At 43.1% G+C, this 18,688-nt stretch overlaps 1 protein-coding gene across 2 annotated transcripts in view; it reads left to right on the top strand.

Annotated features, from left to right (window-relative positions):
- Positions 1 to 7,871: 7,871 nt before the first annotated feature.
- Positions 7,872 to 18,688, top strand: part of nmur1a (neuromedin U receptor 1a) — a 38,994-nt gene continuing 28,177 nt past the window's right edge. Inside the window, exon 1 of one of the 2 annotated variants that reach the window (XM_064952591.1) lies at positions 7,872 to 8,044. The gene's annotated coding sequence lies outside the window, so the exon portion shown is untranslated. The remainder of the gene's footprint in view (positions 8,045 to 18,688) is intronic. The other variant, XM_064952590.1, reaches the window with a different exon arrangement.

Raw genomic sequence — 18,688 nt, 5'->3', positions numbered from 1 at the left:
CTTGGTTTTGCCTGTAGCTCCCGTTCTAGGGCACCCTACAGACAATATTTTGCAGTTCTGGAAAATTCAGAGTGTTTTCTTTCCAACGCTATCAATTATATGCATAGTCGAGCATCTTTCTGTGACAAAATATATTGTTTAAAACGTGAACGTTTTTCATCCAAAAATGAAATAGCGCCCCCAGAGTTTCAAGAGTTAATAAACAGATCGCTGACCATTTCGAATCCCACCGTACCTCTCCGCTGTGCAATCCGGTTTCCGAGCCTGTCACGGGTGCACCACAGCCACTCTCAAGGTACTAAATGATATCATAACCGCCATCGATAAACGACAGTACTGTGCAGCCGTATCCATCGACCTGGCCAAGGCTTTCGACTCTGTCAATCACCGTATTCTTATCGGCAGACTCAATAGCCTTGGTTTTTCTAATGACTGCCTCAACTGGTGCCCCAAGTACTTTGCAGACAGAGTTCAGTGTGTCAAATCGGAGGGCATGTTGCCCGGACCTCTGGCAGTCTCTATGGGGGTACCACAGGGTTCAATTCTTGGGCCGACTCTTTTCTCTGTATATATCAATGAGGTCATTCTTGCTGCGGGCGATTCTCTGATCCACCTCTACGCAGACAACACCATTCTGTATACTTCTGGCCCTTCCTTGGACACTGTGCTAACTAACCTCCAATTGAGCTTCAATACCATACAACACTCCTTCTGTGGCCTTTAACTGCTCTTAAACGCCTGTAAAACCAAATGCATGCTTTTCAACCGTTCGCTGCCCGCGAATATACCTAGATGTCTGATTAGACTGTAAACTCTCCTTCCAGACTCATATTAATAAATCCTCTTAGAGCAAGGTGAGACGTTAGCGTCTCACTTAGCCAACAGGAAATGCAAATGCGCAACACCAAAAGCTAATAGCACTAGATAAAACTCAAACTTTCATTAAAACACACATGCAGGGTACTCAATTAAAGCTACACTCGTTGTGAATCTAGCCAACAAGTCAGATTTTTAAAATGCTTTTTGGCGAAAGCATGAGAAGCTATTATCTGATAGCATGCAACCCCCCAAAATACCTGAAGGGGACGTAAACAAAATAATTAGAGTAGCCGGCGCTACACAAAACGCAGAAATAAAATCTAAATCATTCATTACCTTTGACGAGCTTCTTTGTTTGTCACTCCTATATGTCCCATAAACATCACAATTGGGTCTTTTTTTCGATTAAATCGCTCCATGTATACCCAAAATATCCATTTATGAAGCCCGTCTGATCCAGGAAAAAACACAGTTTCAAAACATAATGTCATTTTTTTAAATTAAAAAAGTTGCCTATAAACTTTGACAAAACACTTCAAATTACTTTTGTAATCCAACTTTAGGTATTAGTAAACGTTAATAATCGATCGAATTGATCACGGGGCGATCTGTATTCAATAGCAGCAGGTCTTGAAATGATGGTCGATATTCTCTCTACCAAAACTTCCTTTGCCTATTCTTCATTTCACCAAGGAATAACCAATTGCCAAGACTGGCGACATCGTGTGGAAGCTGTAGGAATTGTCATCTGGGAGCTATCTATTTTCTCTTGCCATAGACAATACAGGCAACTGGCGTGATATATATATATTTTTTTGTGATCAGTTTTCCTTGGGGTTTTGCCCGCAACACACGTTCTGCTATAGTCACAGCCATGATTTAACCAGTTTTAGAAACTTCAGAGTGTTTTCTATCCACACATACTAATCATTTGCAGATGCTATATTCCTGGCATGAGTAGCAGGACGATGAACTTTTGCACGATTTTTAACAAAAAGTTGAAAAAAGTAACCCGCTGCCCGCGCCCGGTTCCGACCTAGAATATGTGGACAACTATAAATACCTAGATGTCTGATTAGACTGTAAACTCTCCTTCCAGACTCATATTAAACATCTCCAATCCAAAATCAAATCTAGAATCGGCTTTCTATTTCGCAACCAAACCTCCTTCACTCACGCCGCCAAACTTACCCTAGTAAAACTGACTATCCTACCGATCCTCGACATCGGCGATGTCATCTACAAAACAGCTTCCAATACTCTACTCAGCAAAATGGATGTAGTCTATCACAGTGCCATCCGTTTTGTTACCAAATCACCTTATACCACCCACCACTGCGACCTGTATGCTCTAGTCGGCTGGCCCTCGCTACATATTCGTCGCCAGACCCACCAGCTCCAGGTCATCTATAAGTCTATGCTAGGTAAAGCTCCGCCTTACCACAGTTCACTGGTTACGATAACAACACCCATCCGTAGCGCGATCTCCAGCAGGTATATCTCACTGGTCATCCCCAAAGCCAACACCTCTTTGGCTGTCACGCCCTGGCCTTAGAATTCTGTGTTTTCGTTAGTATTTTGGTGAGGCCAGGGTGTGACATGGGGATTTATGTGGTTTGTTTTGTCTGGGGTTGTTTGTAGTTATGGGATTGTGGTTAGAGTAGTACTCCAGGTAAGTCTATGGTTGCCTAGAGTGGTTCTCAATCAGAGGCAGGTGTTTATCGTTGTCTCTGATTGGGAACTATATTTAGGAAGCCACATTCTTTGGGTCTCTTGTGGGTGATTGTTCCTGTCTCTGTGTTTGTTGCACCAGATAGGGCTGTTTCGGTATTTTCACATTTCTTGTTTTGTAGATTGTTCATTGTTCATCTTTATTAAAGATGTTTACAAGTAACCACGCTGCGTTTTGGTCCGCCTCTCTTTCCCCAGAAGAAAACCATTACATTGGCCGCCTTTCCTTCCAGTTCTCTGCTGCCAGTGACTGGAACGAATTGCAAAAATCTGTCACGCCCTGGTCGAAATATATTATGTTTATTCTTCATTTATTCGATCAGGCCAGGGTGTGACATGGGTTATTGTGGTGTGTTTTTGTCTTGGGGTTTTGTGGGATGTCTAGCGTTAGTCTATGGCTGCCTGAGGCGGTTCTCAATCAGAGTGAGGTGATTATCGTTGTCTCTGATTGGGAACCAAATTTAGGCAGCCATATTCTTTGTGTGTTTCGTGGGTGATTGTCCTTAGTGTCCTTGTTCCTGTCTTTGTGTTTGTGGCACCAGATAGGACTGTTTTGGTTTTTGCACGTTTCTTGTTTTGTAGATTGTCGTACTTTCATCTTCATTAAAGATGCACAAAGAAAACAAGAACAAGAAAACCATTACAAAATCGCTGAAGTTGGAGACTTTTATTTCTCTCACCAACTTTAAAAATCAGTTATCTGAGCAGCTAACCGATCGCTGCAGCTGTACATAGGCCATCTGTAAATAGCCCACCTAATCTACCTACCTCATCCCCATACTGTTTTTATTTTATTTACTCTTCTGCTCTTTTACACACCAGTATCTCTACTTGCACATCATCATCTGCTCATTTATCACTCCAGTGTTAATCTCCTATGCAACCCACTGGGGCGGCAGTGTAGCCTAGTGGTTAGCATTGGACTAGTAACCGAAAGGTTGCAAGTTCAAATCCCCAAGCTGACAAGGTACAAAATCTGTCATTCTGCCCCTGAACAGGCAGTTAACCCACTGTTCCTAGGCCATCATTGAAAATAAGAATTTGTTCTTAACTGACTTGCCTAGTAAAATAAAGGTTAAATAAAATGGCATTTCAAATTGCCTACCTCCTCATACCTTTTGCACACACTGTGTATAGACTTTATTTTTTTCTACTGTGTCATTGACTTGTTTATTGTGTTATTGGCTTGTTTGTTGTTTACTCCATGTGTAACTCTGTGTTGTCTGTGTCACACTGCTTTGCTTTATCTTGGCCAGATCGCAGTTGTAAATGAGAATTTGTTCTCAACTTGCCTACCTGGTTAAATAAAGGTGAAATCAAAAATGATAAAATAAAACTGGCTGACATCGTTCTTTTGATGGAAAGTTTTTTCAGGAGAAGAAACTTTTCCCTAGCTCTGTGGAACACTGGGTCTGTACATAGTCAATGGTAGGCTGAGAGGGGACTCTTTAGGTCGGTACACCTACAGCTCTGTGGAACACTGGGTCTGTACATAGTCAATGGTAGGCTGAGAGGGGACTCTTTAGGTCGGTACACCTACAGCTCTGTGGAACACTGGGTCTGTACATAGTCAATGGTAGGCTGAGAGGGGACTCTTTAGGTCGGTACACCTACAGCTCTGTGGAACACTGGGTCTGTACATAGTCAATGGTAGGCTGAGAGGGGACTCTTTTGGTAGGTACACCTACAGCTCATTCCTTGGCAGCAGCACTGTAGACTACTTCCTCACCGACCTAAACCCAGAGTCTCTCAGAGCCTTCACAGTCAGCCCACTAACACCTCTCTCAGAGCCTTCACAGTCAGCCCACTAACACCTCTCTCAGAGCCTTCACAGTCAGCCCACTAACACCTCTCTCAGAGCCTTCACAGTCAGCCCACTAACACCTCTCTCAGAGCCTTCACAGTCAGCCCACTAACACCTCTCTCAGAGCCTTCACAGTCAGCCCACTAACACCTCTCTCAGAGCCTTCACAGTGAGCCCACTAACACCTCTCTCTGAGCCTTCACTGTCAGCCCACTAACACCTCTCTCAGAGCCTTCACAGTCAGCCCACTAACACCTCTCTCAGAGCCTTCACAGTCAGCCCAATAACACCTCTCTCAGACCACAGTAAAATCACAGTGTATCTGAGAAGAGCAGAGCCCAACCATGAAGCATCACGGCCCAATAAATGACATGGTACTAAACAGGCCTATAGATGGAGCGCAAACAGTACAGACATTCATAGCCAAAAAAATACAATCTCTCCTGGACAACTTTTTAGCCTTAACATTCTCCTTCAGCAAAGAAGGTGTGCATTTGGCCGTTTGGAACAGAAACGTTATATTTGACAAATTAGCCTCCTTGGCTAATCTAAAAAAACACAAGAGCAAACCAAAAACAATAGATAATGAAAAATGGTTTGATAGTAATTGAAGAAATCTAAGAAAGTAATTGAGAATATATATCTCATCAAAAACACAGAGAACCAGACAACAAAAAATATAGGCCTTCAATATGGGGAAACACTGAATCAATACAAACACACCCTAAGAACAAAAAGGAAAAGCACATTAGAAATCGGCTGGATGTAATTGAGGAATACATAGAATCAAACCACTTCTGGGAGAATTGGAATAAATTAAACAAACCTCATCAGGAGGAACTGGCTTTCCAAAATGGGGATAGTTGTCACACCCTGACCATAGTTTGCTTTGTATGTTTCTACGTTTTGGTTGGTCAGGGTGTGATCTGAGTGGGCATTCTATGTTGGATGTCTTGTTTGTCTTGTTAGCATCAGATGACCTGATGCTACTGTCTCCCACTAAAGAGGGTCTGCTGTAGACAGATGAGGGATTACAGCAGCAGCAGGGGTTACAGCAGTACCTAAATAATCTGTACAGGTTCTGTCAGACCTGGGCTCTGACCGTTAACCTACAAAAAAAATATATATAATGATATTAAAAAAAAAGGCCCGGAAATCAAGATGACAAATATAAATTCTATTTGGACACAGTTCTATCAGAACACACCAACAACTACACATATCTGGGACTAAATATCAGCAACACAGGTAGCTTTCACATGGCTGTGAAGGAACTGAGAGACAAAGCAAGAAGAGCATTCTATGCCATTAAAAGGAACATTAAAATTGAAATTCCAATTAGAATCTGGCTCAAAATGTTGGTTATAGAATCAGTTGCTCTATATGGTATAGAAGTATGGGGTCCACTCTCTAACAGTGAATTTACCAAATGGGACAAACATCCAAATACTGCATGCAGAGTTTTGCAAGACTGGATTGCAAGTGCAAAGAAAAACTCTAAATAACGCATGTAGAGCAGAATTGGGCCAATACCCCCTCCTCATTCAAATAGAAAAAGAGCCATCAAATTGTACAACCATCTAAAAACAAGTGACCCCAAAACATTCCATCACACAGCTCTACAACGTGAAGAGATGAAACAAGAGAAGAGTCCCCTCAGCCAGCTGGTTCTGAGGCTCAGTTCACCAACCCCATAGAGCCTCAGGACAGCACTCAGATAATCTGGCCCAACCAAATCATCACAAAGTAAAAATTACAATATTTCACCTTTTGGAAAGACCACAAAAATCGAAGTAAACTTCAATGCTATTTGTCTCTAAACAGACTGTGGCAGACTATCTGACCACTGTGACTGATAGAAAACTGAGGATAACACTGACTAGGTACAGACTCAGTGAGCACAGTCTGGCTATAGAGACCGGTCGTCACAGACAAACCTGACTGCCCAGAGAGGACAGGCTGTGCTCACTCTGCTCCAGGGGAGAGGTAGAGACAGAGCTGCATTTCCTATTACACTGTGATAAATACTCAGACCTAAGATAATATTTATTCCCCAAAATTATAATTCAATACAATGAATTTGAAACTATAAAAGATGAAGAAAAAATGTGCAGTTTTGGCAGCCAAATATGTGTCCTCCTGCCACAACCTGAGGGACAGCCAGTGAAAAATGCAACATAATGTCAATAATATTTCCCATTTAGCTTTGTCAGTCATGTTGAGACTGGTCTACTACTATATTATTGATATACTATTGTTAGACTATTATACTATTGTATTGTTATACTCATTAATATTGTTGTTGTAGTTGCTGTTTTTGTAGTTGCTGTTAATTGTTATTACTACTATATATATACATATATATATACATACATATATTTTTTTTTTGTATACTTTGACAATGAAAGTAATGAACTTGCCATGTCAATAAAGCCAATTGAATTGAATTGAAAGGAGAGAAAGAGGAAAGGAGAGGGAGAGGAAGGAGAGAGAGGAGAGAGAGTGGAAGGAGAGAGAGAGAGGAAGGAGCGAGAGGGAGAGATAAAGGAGAGAGGAGAGATAGAGAGGAAGGATGAGGAGAAAAAGAGAGAGAGGAGAAAGGAGAGAGAGGGAGAGGAAGCAGAGTGAGAGAGAGAGAGAGAGAGAGGAAGGAGAGAGAGAGAGAAAGGAGAAAGAGAGAGAGAGGGGAAGGAGATAGAGAGGGAGGTGGTGTGGAAGGAGAGAGGAGAAAGAGAGAGTGGAAGGAGGAAGGAGAGAAGAGAAAGAGAACGAGGAAGGAGAGAGAGATGGAGGGGAAGGAGAGAATGTAAGGAGAGAGAGACCGAGAGAGAGAAAGGACAGAGAGAATAATAGAGAGGAGAAAGGAGAGAGAGAGAGAGAGAGAGAGGAAGGAGAGAGAGAAAGGAGAAAGAGAGAGAGGGGAAGGAGATAGAGAGAGAGGATGGAGAGGGAGAGAGGAAGGAGAGAGGAGAGGGAGATGGTGTTGAAGGAGAGAGGAAAAAGAGAGAGTGGAAGGAGGAAGGAGAGAGAAGAAAGAGGAAGGAGAGAGAGATCGAGGGGAAGGAGAGAGAGTAAGGAGAGAGAGAGAGAACGAGAGAGAGAGGAAAGACAAAGAGGAAGGTGAGAGAGGGAGAGAGGAAGGAGAGAGGAGAACGAGAAAGAGGAAGGAGAGAGAGATAGAGTGCAAGGAGAGAGAGAGAACGAGAGAGAGAGGAAGGACAGAGAGGAAGGAGAGAGAGATGGAGGGGAAGGAGAGAGAGTAAGGAGAGAGAGAGAACAAGAGAGAGAGGAAGGACAGAGAGAAAGGAGAGAGATGGAGGGGAAGGAGAGAAAGTAAGGAGAGAGAGAGAACAAGAGAGAGAGAGAAGGAGAGAGAGAGAACGAGAGAGAGAGGAAGGAGAGAGAGAGAAGGAGAGAGAGAGAGAAGGAGAGAGAGGAAGGACAGAGAGGAAGGAGAGGGAGAGAGGATGGACAGAGAGAGAGAGCGCACAGGGGGAGTATATTCACCGCGTGACCGACTGAAAGAACAGTTACTGAAAGAACGCTCACAAACATGGACTTAAAACCAACTGACCAGCGAGATTTCACTCTGTAGGAAATGACTGAATAAGAGCTGTAGAGCCATTACTTAAGAAGATACTTGTGTGACATCATAGGAATATAAGGTGGGAAAAGCAGAAAAATTAGGAGGTAAGACTATTCTTGCTGAGAAACTTACATAGATGTATTTTCTTAGATTTTTTTCAAATGTATTTAAGAGTTTTTACAGTATGATGTCGGCATGATAACATTTGTAGAGATTTTTTTGTGTGTCAAAAGTATGGTACATTAATACAGTATAAATCGTACATTAATTCAGTATAAATATATCAATGTTTACTGTGATACAAACAATCTATTTCATACATTGTTCATAGCTTTAATTGTATACCACATTATTCATTACATGACACATTCATTACGTTATTTTATCAGAGCTTTAATAAAAACCAGTCATGGCATTACAATTAATACACGATGACATCATATCGAGATCTCATGCCCTTTACAAACTGACAACAGTTTCTTCAAGGATAAAAAATAAAATAAAAAAAACATTGCCTTGCCTTGATTTGAACTCGGAAGCTGAAAGGTTTTGCTGATTTGGTTTGTGAGTGCTCTATCGCCTTCAATTAGTCAACCGTTCACCCCAGGGTACAGTACAGTTAAGTCAAGCTCACTATGACAACTACTCGTTTTATTACTGGTAAATGTGAAATGCTGTTTTCCCAAGCCAAGTCAGCAGTCTGTGAATTCACTTGATCTTTGGCACTCACACAAAGTCTTGAAACGCAATCCAGAATTTGTACTAATGTTACCATGTCACATTTCCCAGCAGCTATTTTAGTCCCGGGATTCAGGGTTTTACTACTCTTAGATAGGGCTGGATTTTCAGCCAAGTTCAATGGTTCTGATGATCAAACCTTTTCAGTGACGTCTCAACTATTCTGTTGGTTTAGGAGCCAAATGTACCTATAGTCCCTCTGAACACTGCACTTTGTAGCACTTGTTGACTATAGTGCTATTTATTGAACTGCATTGTTGGTTTTCAGGGCTTGTAACCAAAGCATTACACGATAAGGTCTACACTTGTTGTATTCGGCACATGTGACAAATAACATTTGATTTGATTTGATTTTTTTTTTTTTTGATTTTTGATTTTGACAGAGATGGCAGAGCTATTCCTATGTTTAAATAGCAGAACAATGTGACGGGGCTGTCACATGAAGTGGCATATGAAAGATTGTCTTCGAATCTCTTTCCTATTGACCCGTAAATAGAAGTGACAGATACAGTAAATAAAAGAGAACATAGTTATGTCCACAAATGCTCTTATTTCACAGGCGTTCCTGATATTGTGGAGTTGATTCCTTGGGCAGTTGTCTCATATCGTGGAGTGGATTCCTTTGGCAGCTGTCTCATATCGTGGAGTGGATTCCTTGGGCAGTTGTCTCATATTGTGGAGAGGATTCTATGGCAGTTGTCTCATATTGTGGAGTGGATTCTATGGCAGTTGTCTCATATTTTGGAGTGGATTCTATGGCAGTTGTCTCATATCGTGGAGAGGATTCTATGGCAGTTGTCTCATATCGTGGAGTGCATTCCTTGGGCAGTTGGCTGATATTTTGGAGAGGATTCATTGGGCAGTTGGCTGATATTTTGGAGAGGATTCATTGGGCAGTTGGCTGATATTTTGGAGAGGATTCATTGGGCAGTTGGCTGATATTTTGGAGAGGATTCCTTTGGCAGTTGTCTGATATTGTGGAGAGGATTCCTTGGGCAGACAATAATATCAGACAACTGCCTAAAATCACATTTCATCCCATCACAAATAATTTCATATTCAAACATTTAAATTGAACAACAATTCCAGGTGAATCCGATAACTCTGATATGTAGTCTTTCCACTGTAGTTTATGTCATCTTATCATTGGTGAGAATGTCTCAGATGACAACCGAACTGACATCATATTCAATAAGAACCATCACATATGTTAAATTGTTCGGATTACCAGAATATAGTTCATTTCCCCGCAACTTCTGATGTTCCCAAAATCTCTATGTTAAAACCAAGGGTTTTGCAAATGTAACATCAGTAGGGTAGAGAGAGGAAAAGGGGGGGAAGAGGTATTTATGACTGTCATAAACCTACCCCCCAGGCCAACATCATGACAGTTTATATTTAAGTCAGAAGTGGTAATATCTTGACCTATTGATGTAAAGTCTAAGAACTCTCATGAATGAAACTAGATTAAAGTAACTGTTCAGTGTTTCCATGTCTATGAAATATGACCTCCAACTCATTACAATATGAGGGAAATAGTTGTCCTTCGAAAAAATGCTTTGACTTTAAAAAGCAGCTTTTCTGTGTTGGAATCAGAGGATGTGAGCAGAGTGGGTTTTAGTGAAAATGTGGAGTGGATTTGGAGAGGGTCATTTTGGGGGGGGGGTTCAGCTTTCTCTCCTGCTCCAACTTCGCTGGCAATGCTCTGCCCACCATCACTGCTCTTTTAATTAGGCCTATTTGCACGTACAGTGCATTCGGGAAAGTATCCAGACCACTTGAATTTTTGTTACAGATTAAATAACAAAAATTCCTCATCAATCTACACACAATACCCCATAATGGCAAAGCAAAAAAAAAAAGGTTTTAGACATTTTTGCAGATTTATGAAAAAAAACAAAAACGGAATACCTTATTTGTTTAAATATTCAGACCCTTTGCTATGAGACACACAATTGAGCTTATGTGCATCCTGTTTCCATTGATCATACTTGAGATGTTTCTACAACTTGATTGGAGTCCATCTGTTGTAAATTCAATTAATTGGATGTGATTTGGAAAAGCACACACCTGTCTATATAAGGTCCCACAGTTGACAGTGCATGTCAGAGCAAAAACCAAGCCATGAGGTCGAAGGGATCGTCCGTATAGCACAAAGACAGGATTGTGTTGAGGCACAGATCTGGGGAAGGGTACCAAAAAATATCTGCAGAATTGATTGTCCCCAAGAACGCAGTTGCCTCCATCATTCTTAAATAGAAGAATTTGGAGGAGTTTGGAATCACCAAGACTTTTCCTAAGGATGGCCGCTAGGCTAAACTGAGCAATCGGGGGAGAACGGCCTTGGTAAGGGAGGTGACCAAGAACCCGATGGTCACACTGAAGGAGCTCCAGAGTTCCTTTGTGGAGATGGGAGAGCCTTCCAGAAGGACAACTATTTCTGCAGCACTCCACCAATCAGGCCTTTATAGTTGAGTGACCGGACAGAAGCTACTCCTCGGTAAAAGGCTCATGACAGCCCACTTGGAGTTTGCCAAAGGCACCTAAAAGATTATCTTTTTACCTCTATTTAACTAGGCAAGTCAGTTAAGAACAAATACTTATTTTCAATGACGGCCTAGGAACAATGGGTTAACTGACTTGTTCATGGGCAGAACAACAGATGCTCACCTTGTCAGCTCAGGGATTCATTCTTGCAACCTTTCGGTTAGTAGTCCAATGCTCTAACCACTAGGCTACCTACAAGACTCTCTGGTCTGATGAAACCAAGATGGAACTCTTTGTCCTGAATGCTCAGTATCACATCTGGAGGAAACCAGGACAATGACCCTAAGCACACAGCCAAGAAAACGCAGGAGTGGCTTCGAGATTTGAACCCGATCTAACATCTCCGGAGAGACCTGAAAATAGCTTGAGAGGATCTGCAGAGAATAATGGGAGAAACTCCCTAAATACAGGTGTGCCAAGCTTGTAGCGTCATACCCAAGAAGAGTTGAGGCTGTAATCGCTGACAAAGTACTGAGGAAAGGGACCAAATACTTCTGTAAATATACTTTAGTAGTTTTTGTTTATAAATTAGAAAAAATTGCTAAACCTGTTTTTGCTTTGTCATTATGCGGTATTGTGTGTAGATGGATGAGAAAAAAATAATTGAATCAATTTTAGAATAATTCTGTAACGTAACAAAATGTGGAAAAAGTGAAGGGGTCTGAATACTTTCTGAATGCACCGTAGATTCCTCTCTGATTGGCTCACTGTATTTAGATTATCCCACCCCTAATGTGCAGAGGTGTTGGTATGTGTCGACCAAGTAATAGGTGACAAAGTCTATGTAATCGATGGCAAGACAACAAATCAAATATAGTTTATTCGCCATTAGTCAGCACCTCTATATAAAATAATTTTCTCTGGGTGTGCGACAGCTCATGTGTTTCGGCTATTTCAGCCACACCCATTTATGACAGGTGTGTAAAGTCTAGCACACAGCCATGCAATCTCCATAGACTAAAACATTGGCAGTAGGCACCGTCATAGGATGCCACCTTTCCAACGAGTCAGTTCGTCAAATGTCTGCCCTGCTAAAGCTGCCCCGGGCAACTAAAAGTGCTGCTATTTTGAAGTGGAAACATCTTGGAGCAACAACGGCTCAGCTGCGAAGTGGTAGGACACAGAAGCTCACAGAACGGAACCGCCGAGTGCTGAAGCACGTAGCATGTAAAAATCATCTGTCCCTGGTTGCAACACTCACTACCGAGTTCCAAACTGTCTCTGGAAGCAAAGTCACTACAAGAACTGTTCGTGCAATGCCAAGCGTCGGCTGGAGTGGTGTAAAGCTCGCCGCCATTGGACTGTGGAGCAGTGGAAACTGGAGTGATTTATAAAACTTGACCATCTGGCAGGCCGACAGACGAATCTGGGTTTGGTGGATGCCAGGAGAATGCTACCTGCCCCAATGCATAGTGCCAACTGTAAAGTTTGGTGGAGGAGGAATATTGGTCTGAGGCTGTTTTTCATGGTTTGGGCTAGGCCACTTAGTTCCAGTGAAGGGAAATCTTAACGCTACAGCAGACAATGACATTCTAGACAAATCTTTGCTTCCAACTTTGTGGCAGACGTTTGGGGAAGGCCCTTTCCTGTTTCAGCATGATAATTTCCCCGTGCACAAAGCGAGGTCCATATGAAAAGGGTTTGTCGAGATCGGTGTGGAAGAACTTGACTGGCCTGCACAGAGCCCTGACCTCAACCCCATCAACAACCTTTGGGATGAATTGAAACTCTGACTGCAAGCCAGGCCTAATCACCCAACATCAGTAACCGACCTCACTAATGCTCTTGTGGCTGAATGGAAGCAAGTCCCCTGCAACCATGTTCCAACGTCGAGTGGAAAGCCTTCCCAGAAGAGTGGATGCTGTTATAGCAGCAAAGGAGGAACCAACTCTGTACTAATGCCCATGATTTTGGAATGAGATGTTTGACGACCAGGTGTCCGCCTACTTTTGGTCATGATTTGTAGGTAGATATTAAAGTGAATGAAAGGCACGAGAAACTTGAATGCAATAATTCATGCGACAGTGTTGGTCAGATTTGTCTTCTCTTATCATCAAAAGCCTATAGGATACAACCCACAGAACATAATGTACATTTTCATGAAAACATGTTATTGCTCAGAATCTTGTTTGCGCTGGAGTTTCGAACGGCTTTGTGTCTGTCCTGAGCTGTTGGAGCCTGCCTCTCTTCTGAGCTTTTTATCTACTAAAGACAGTAATGTCAACGGATTTACAGTATAAAATATGAAACATGAAGATATCACTCTTTTATGATGCAGGATTCTCCGGACACTAAGTGAAACATCTGGTAGCCTGATGGACACTGCTCTGTTGTCTCCTCTGTAGCGCCCAGGCAATCTTGTGTCTGTCAACAGCAGCAGCAAGCAATAAGGGCTTGTTAGAGGCATGATGGAAATGCTGTAATATAATTGAAATGCCAAGGACAATTGACATGGCCATGGTTTGGCTTGATTTGGCAGCCAGCTAAATTTCTTTCTCCAGCCTGGTTCCACACAATGTGCTGCTGATAGAATGCATATGATTCCCTGCAAGAGAGGGGGAAACTCATTAAACTGGCTAATGTATATGTATAGCCTATTACAGTCATCAGACGTTGTCTGTAATAGGCTATAGGAGTCTGTTTTTTTTAAGTAGTTTTCTATTTTCTTCATTTTCTTGCAGATTAAAGAACAGAAACTCATTAATATTAACATAAATTCTGTTCACCTGACTTAGAATTCCTCACAATCAAATGTCGACCGCATTATCGAACAAGAGAATTCTCTTCGATTAGAATCACAGCCGCATATATCCCTCCCATGCAGACACATCGATGGCCCTGAACGAACTTCATTTGTCTCTATGTAAACTGGAAACTCCCTAAATTCTATCAGCATATCGATTGTGCCACCAAGGCTGGTAAAATCCTGGATCATTGTTATTCTAACTTCCACGACACATATAAGTCCCTCCCTCACCCTCCCTTCGGAAAAGCTGACCACGACTCCATTTTGTTGCTTCCAGCCTATAGACAGAAACTAAAAGAGGAAGCTCCTGCGCTCAGGTCTGTTCAACGCTGGTCCGACCAATCTGATTCCATGCTTCAAGATGGCTTCGATCACGTGGCCTGGGATATGTGTCAAACAACAACATTTATGAATACGCTGATTCGGTGAGCGAATTTATTAGCAAGTGCATCGGCGATGTCGTACCCACAGCAACTATTAAAACGTTACCAAACCATGACCGAATACAAACAGTGTATCTATTCCCTCCGCAAGGTAATCAAACAAGCTAAGCATCAGTATAGAGACAAAGTAGAGTCGGAATTCAACGGCTCAGACACAAGCGGTATGTGGCAGGGTCTACAGTCAATCACGGATCCAGGAGGTCTTGCTCCCAGACAGATTAAACAACTTCTTTGCTCGCTTTGAGGACAATACAGTGCCACTGACATGGCCCGCTACCAAAACCTGCGGACTCTCCTTCACTGCAGCCGATGTGAGTAAAACTTTAAACGTGTTAACCCTCGCATGGCTGCAGGCCCAGATGGCATCCCCAGCCGCGCCCTCAGAGCATGCGCAGACCAGCTGGCTGGTGTGTTTACGGAAATATTCAATCAATCCTTATCCCAGTCTGCTGTCCCTACATGCTTCAAGAGGGCCACCATTGTTCCTGTTCACAAGAAAGCTAAGGTAACTGAGCTAAACAACTACCGCCCCTTAGCACTTACTTCCGTCATCATGAAGTGCTTTGAGAGACTAGTCAAGGACCATATCACCTCCACCCTACCTGACACCCTAGACCCACTCCAATTTGCTTACCACACCAATAATTCCACAGATGAAGCAATCGCAGCCACTCTGCACACTGCCCTAACCCATCTGGACAAGAGGAATACCTATGTGAGAATGCTGTTCATCGACTACAGCTCAGCATTTAACACCATAGTACCCTCCAAACTCATCATCAAGCTCGAGACCCAGGGTCTCGACCCCACCCTGTGCAACTAGGTACTGCACTTCCTGACGGGCCGCCCCCAGGTGGTGAGGGTAGGTAACAACATCTCCACTCTGCTGATCCTCAATACTGGGGCCCCACAAGGGTGCGTTCTGAGCCCTCTCCTGTACTCCCTGTTCACCCAAGAGTGCTTGGCCATGCACGCCTCCAACTCAATCATCAAGTTTGCAGACGACACTACAGTGGTAGGCTTGATTACCAACAATGACGAGACGGCCTACAGGGAGGAGGTGAGGGCCCTAGGAGTGTGGTGTAGGGATAATAACCTCACACTCAAAGTGTACAAAACAAAGGAGATGATCATGGACTTCAGGAAACAGTAGAGGGAGCACCCCCCCCTATCCACATCGACGGGACAGGAGTGGAGAGGGTGGAGAGTTCCTCGGCATACACATCGCGGACAAACTGAATTGGTCCACCCACACAGACAGTGTGGCTCAGTCGGTAGAGCATGGCGCTTGCAACGCCATGCGTCGTGGGTTCGATTCCCGCTGGGGCCACCCATATGTAAAAGTAGTGGCCCCAGCCGACTTGTAAGTCGCTTTGGACAAAAGCGTCTGCTAAATGGGATATATTTAAGGCGCAGCACCGCCTCTTCAACCTCAGGAGGCTGAAGAAATTTGGCTTGGCACCAAGAGCACTCACAAACTTTTACACATCCACAATCAAGAGCATCCTGTCCACAACCGTAAGGCTCTCCAGAGGGTAGTGAGGTCTGCACAGCGCATCACCGGGGGCAAACTACCTGCCCTCCAGGATACCTACACTACCCGATGTCACAGGAAGGCCATAAAGATCATCAAGGACAACAACCACCCGAGACACTGCCTGTTCACCCCGCTATCATCCAGAAGGCGAGGTCAGTAGAGGTGCATCAAAGCAGGGACCGAGAGACTGAAAAACAGCTTCTATCTCAAGGCCATCAGACTGTTAAACAGCCACCACTAACATTGAGTGGCTGCTGCCAACATACTGACTCAACTCCAGCCACTTCAACAATGGAAAAATGTATGGAAAAATGTATCACTAGCCACTTTAAACAATGCCACTTCATATAATGTTTACATACCCTACATTACTCATCTCATATGTATATACTGTACTCGATACCATCTACTGCATCTTGCCTATGCCGTTCTGTTCCATCACTCATTCATATATCTTTATGTACATATTCTTCATTCCTTTACACTTGTGTGTGTATAAGGTAGTTGTTGTGGAATTGTTAGGTTAGATTACTCGCTGGTTATTACTGCATTGTCGGAACTAGAGGCACAAGCATTTCGCGACACTTGCATTAACATCTGCTAACCATGTGTATGTGACAAATAACATTTGATTTGATTTGATTTTCATGTTTTGTTTTCAAACACCTAAAACCAAATCATTCATGTCTAATCGGATGTTAATTGATTATTTAATGGGATCGTGGACATGTGGACTCTCTCTTCGACGTCTATTCACCATGTCCTTATCTTCCTCTGTTTATACCCATCTGCTCCCTCTCTTTGATGTCGTCCTCAAACACATTGGATTAACTTCCTTTGGGTTGTCATTTCAAAGGGGCTTGATGATGGACTTTCCTTGATCAGATATGAGTCACTGCAGGGGTATGTTTGTTTTGCTCCTGGCTCTGACTTGTCAATATAGAGCCAACTCCAAACCCCCCCCGCCCCCAGCTATTTACAAGTGCATTATATTGTATTGTATACATTATATACTGTAGATTGGCCGGCTCCTAGATGGAGCAAGTCTCTATGATCCTCTCTAGAATGTTATATGACATCTATTACCTGGCGCTGACCTCAGATGACATTCAGAGACACCCCTGAGTGACGTTAACTTTGGTGGTTTGTGCTCATCTGGCAAGCCATTCAAAACCAATATACCAAGGAAGAGTCGTGGAAAAACCTGGGGTGAGTGTCAGGTGCATGGTGCAGGGATCACAGTCACGCTCCGTTGGGCTTTCATCAAACCCACATGTATTGACACAGATGAGACTTGGATAGCTGTTGTTGTCCAAGCAGTTGATTGTGAGTAGTTGGCCCGACCACCTGAACACTTACAGCTCATTTGTATTCAATGAACTCACATGTAGTAATGTAGTGCAATTACTGACTAATATACTTTAATGCCAGGCCTGGTTTGGATCAAAGCACCCTGTTATCCTTGCAATCTGAAAACATCATGGGTTAAAAACAACCCAGAACTGGGTAAATAGTGGACAGAACAAACGTTGGGTTATATTTGACCCAGCCAGTTGGGTCACTAAGTTGGGTTATTGTGCTATGATCCGTCGGGTCAGATCAGAAGACTAGTGTGGCTTAGTACGGCCGTGGCTTTCAGATAGTTATTTTTGGCCACCCGTGAGAGTTCAATGTGCAGTGTACAAACATAACATGAACAGGAAAGACATTTACTCTCACGGGTGGACAAACATACCTATCTGAAAGCCAAACCCCACATTTTAATAAAAACTTATAATTAAAAAAAAATATTATAACAAAGTGGTTACTATCCCAACATTGTGATATGCATATGCACTTAAGGAACTCATACATGTCAGGATTTGGCCAGGGTTGTTCCGGGTTTTGGTCACTAGATGCCCCCATTGTGCTTTTTGACCTTATGTTTTTTCCCTTCTTCCCCATTATTATTTGCACCTGTGCCTCGTTTGCCCTGATTGTATTTAAACCCTTAGTTTCCCTCAGTTCTGTGCTCTGTGTTTGTATGTTAGCACCCAGCCCTAGTGTTCTGTGTATTCTTGTCGATTCCGGTGGATGCTCTTGTGGAATTCTGTTTTTGTTTTTGAGTATCTCTTGAGGCTTTTTTGTGCTATTCCTACCACCTTTTGGATTTGCCATTTTTGTATTTAAGGACTTCTCCTTTTTACTTTATTAAATACACCGTCTTAAGTACTGCTGTGTCTGCCTCATCTTCTGGGTTCTGCTGACTATTCGTGGCTCAGTTGGTTAAGTGACTGTTTCTCACTCCGGAGACCCAGGTTCGTAACCGGGTCCTGACAGAAACACAGAGCCAAAAATGAACCGAGAAGCAGCCAGTTCCCAGGACCTTTTTGCCATGCTGTCCCACCACCAGGAGACTGTCCAACGCCACGAAGCCGCCCTGGTTCAGCAAGAGGCCTTAATGGCTAGACATTGTCATCTTCTGTCGGAGATGCTGACTTCCATTAAGCAAATATCTGATCGTCTTACCCCGGCAACAGTTCCCGTCCCAGTACCTCAGATTCACGTACCCATGGCAGTTAACCCCCTGGCTGAACCTCGTCTTCCACCTCCCCAACGGTTCTCAGGTGATCCAAGTGCTTGTAAAGGGTTTCTCACCCAATGTTCTCTCTCCTTTGAGCTACAACCCTCGTCGTTTCCCACCGACCGGTCTAAGATCGCTTATATCATCACCCTGCTGTCGGAAAAAGCCCTGGCC

The sequence above is a fragment of the Oncorhynchus masou genome, chromosome 31, assembly GCF_036934945.1.
Source record: "Oncorhynchus masou masou isolate Uvic2021 chromosome 31, UVic_Omas_1.1, whole genome shotgun sequence".
In the NCBI taxonomy this organism is placed as follows: domain Eukaryota; kingdom Metazoa; phylum Chordata; class Actinopteri; order Salmoniformes; family Salmonidae; genus Oncorhynchus; species Oncorhynchus masou.
This window is presented reverse-complemented; position numbering and strand designations above follow the sequence as displayed.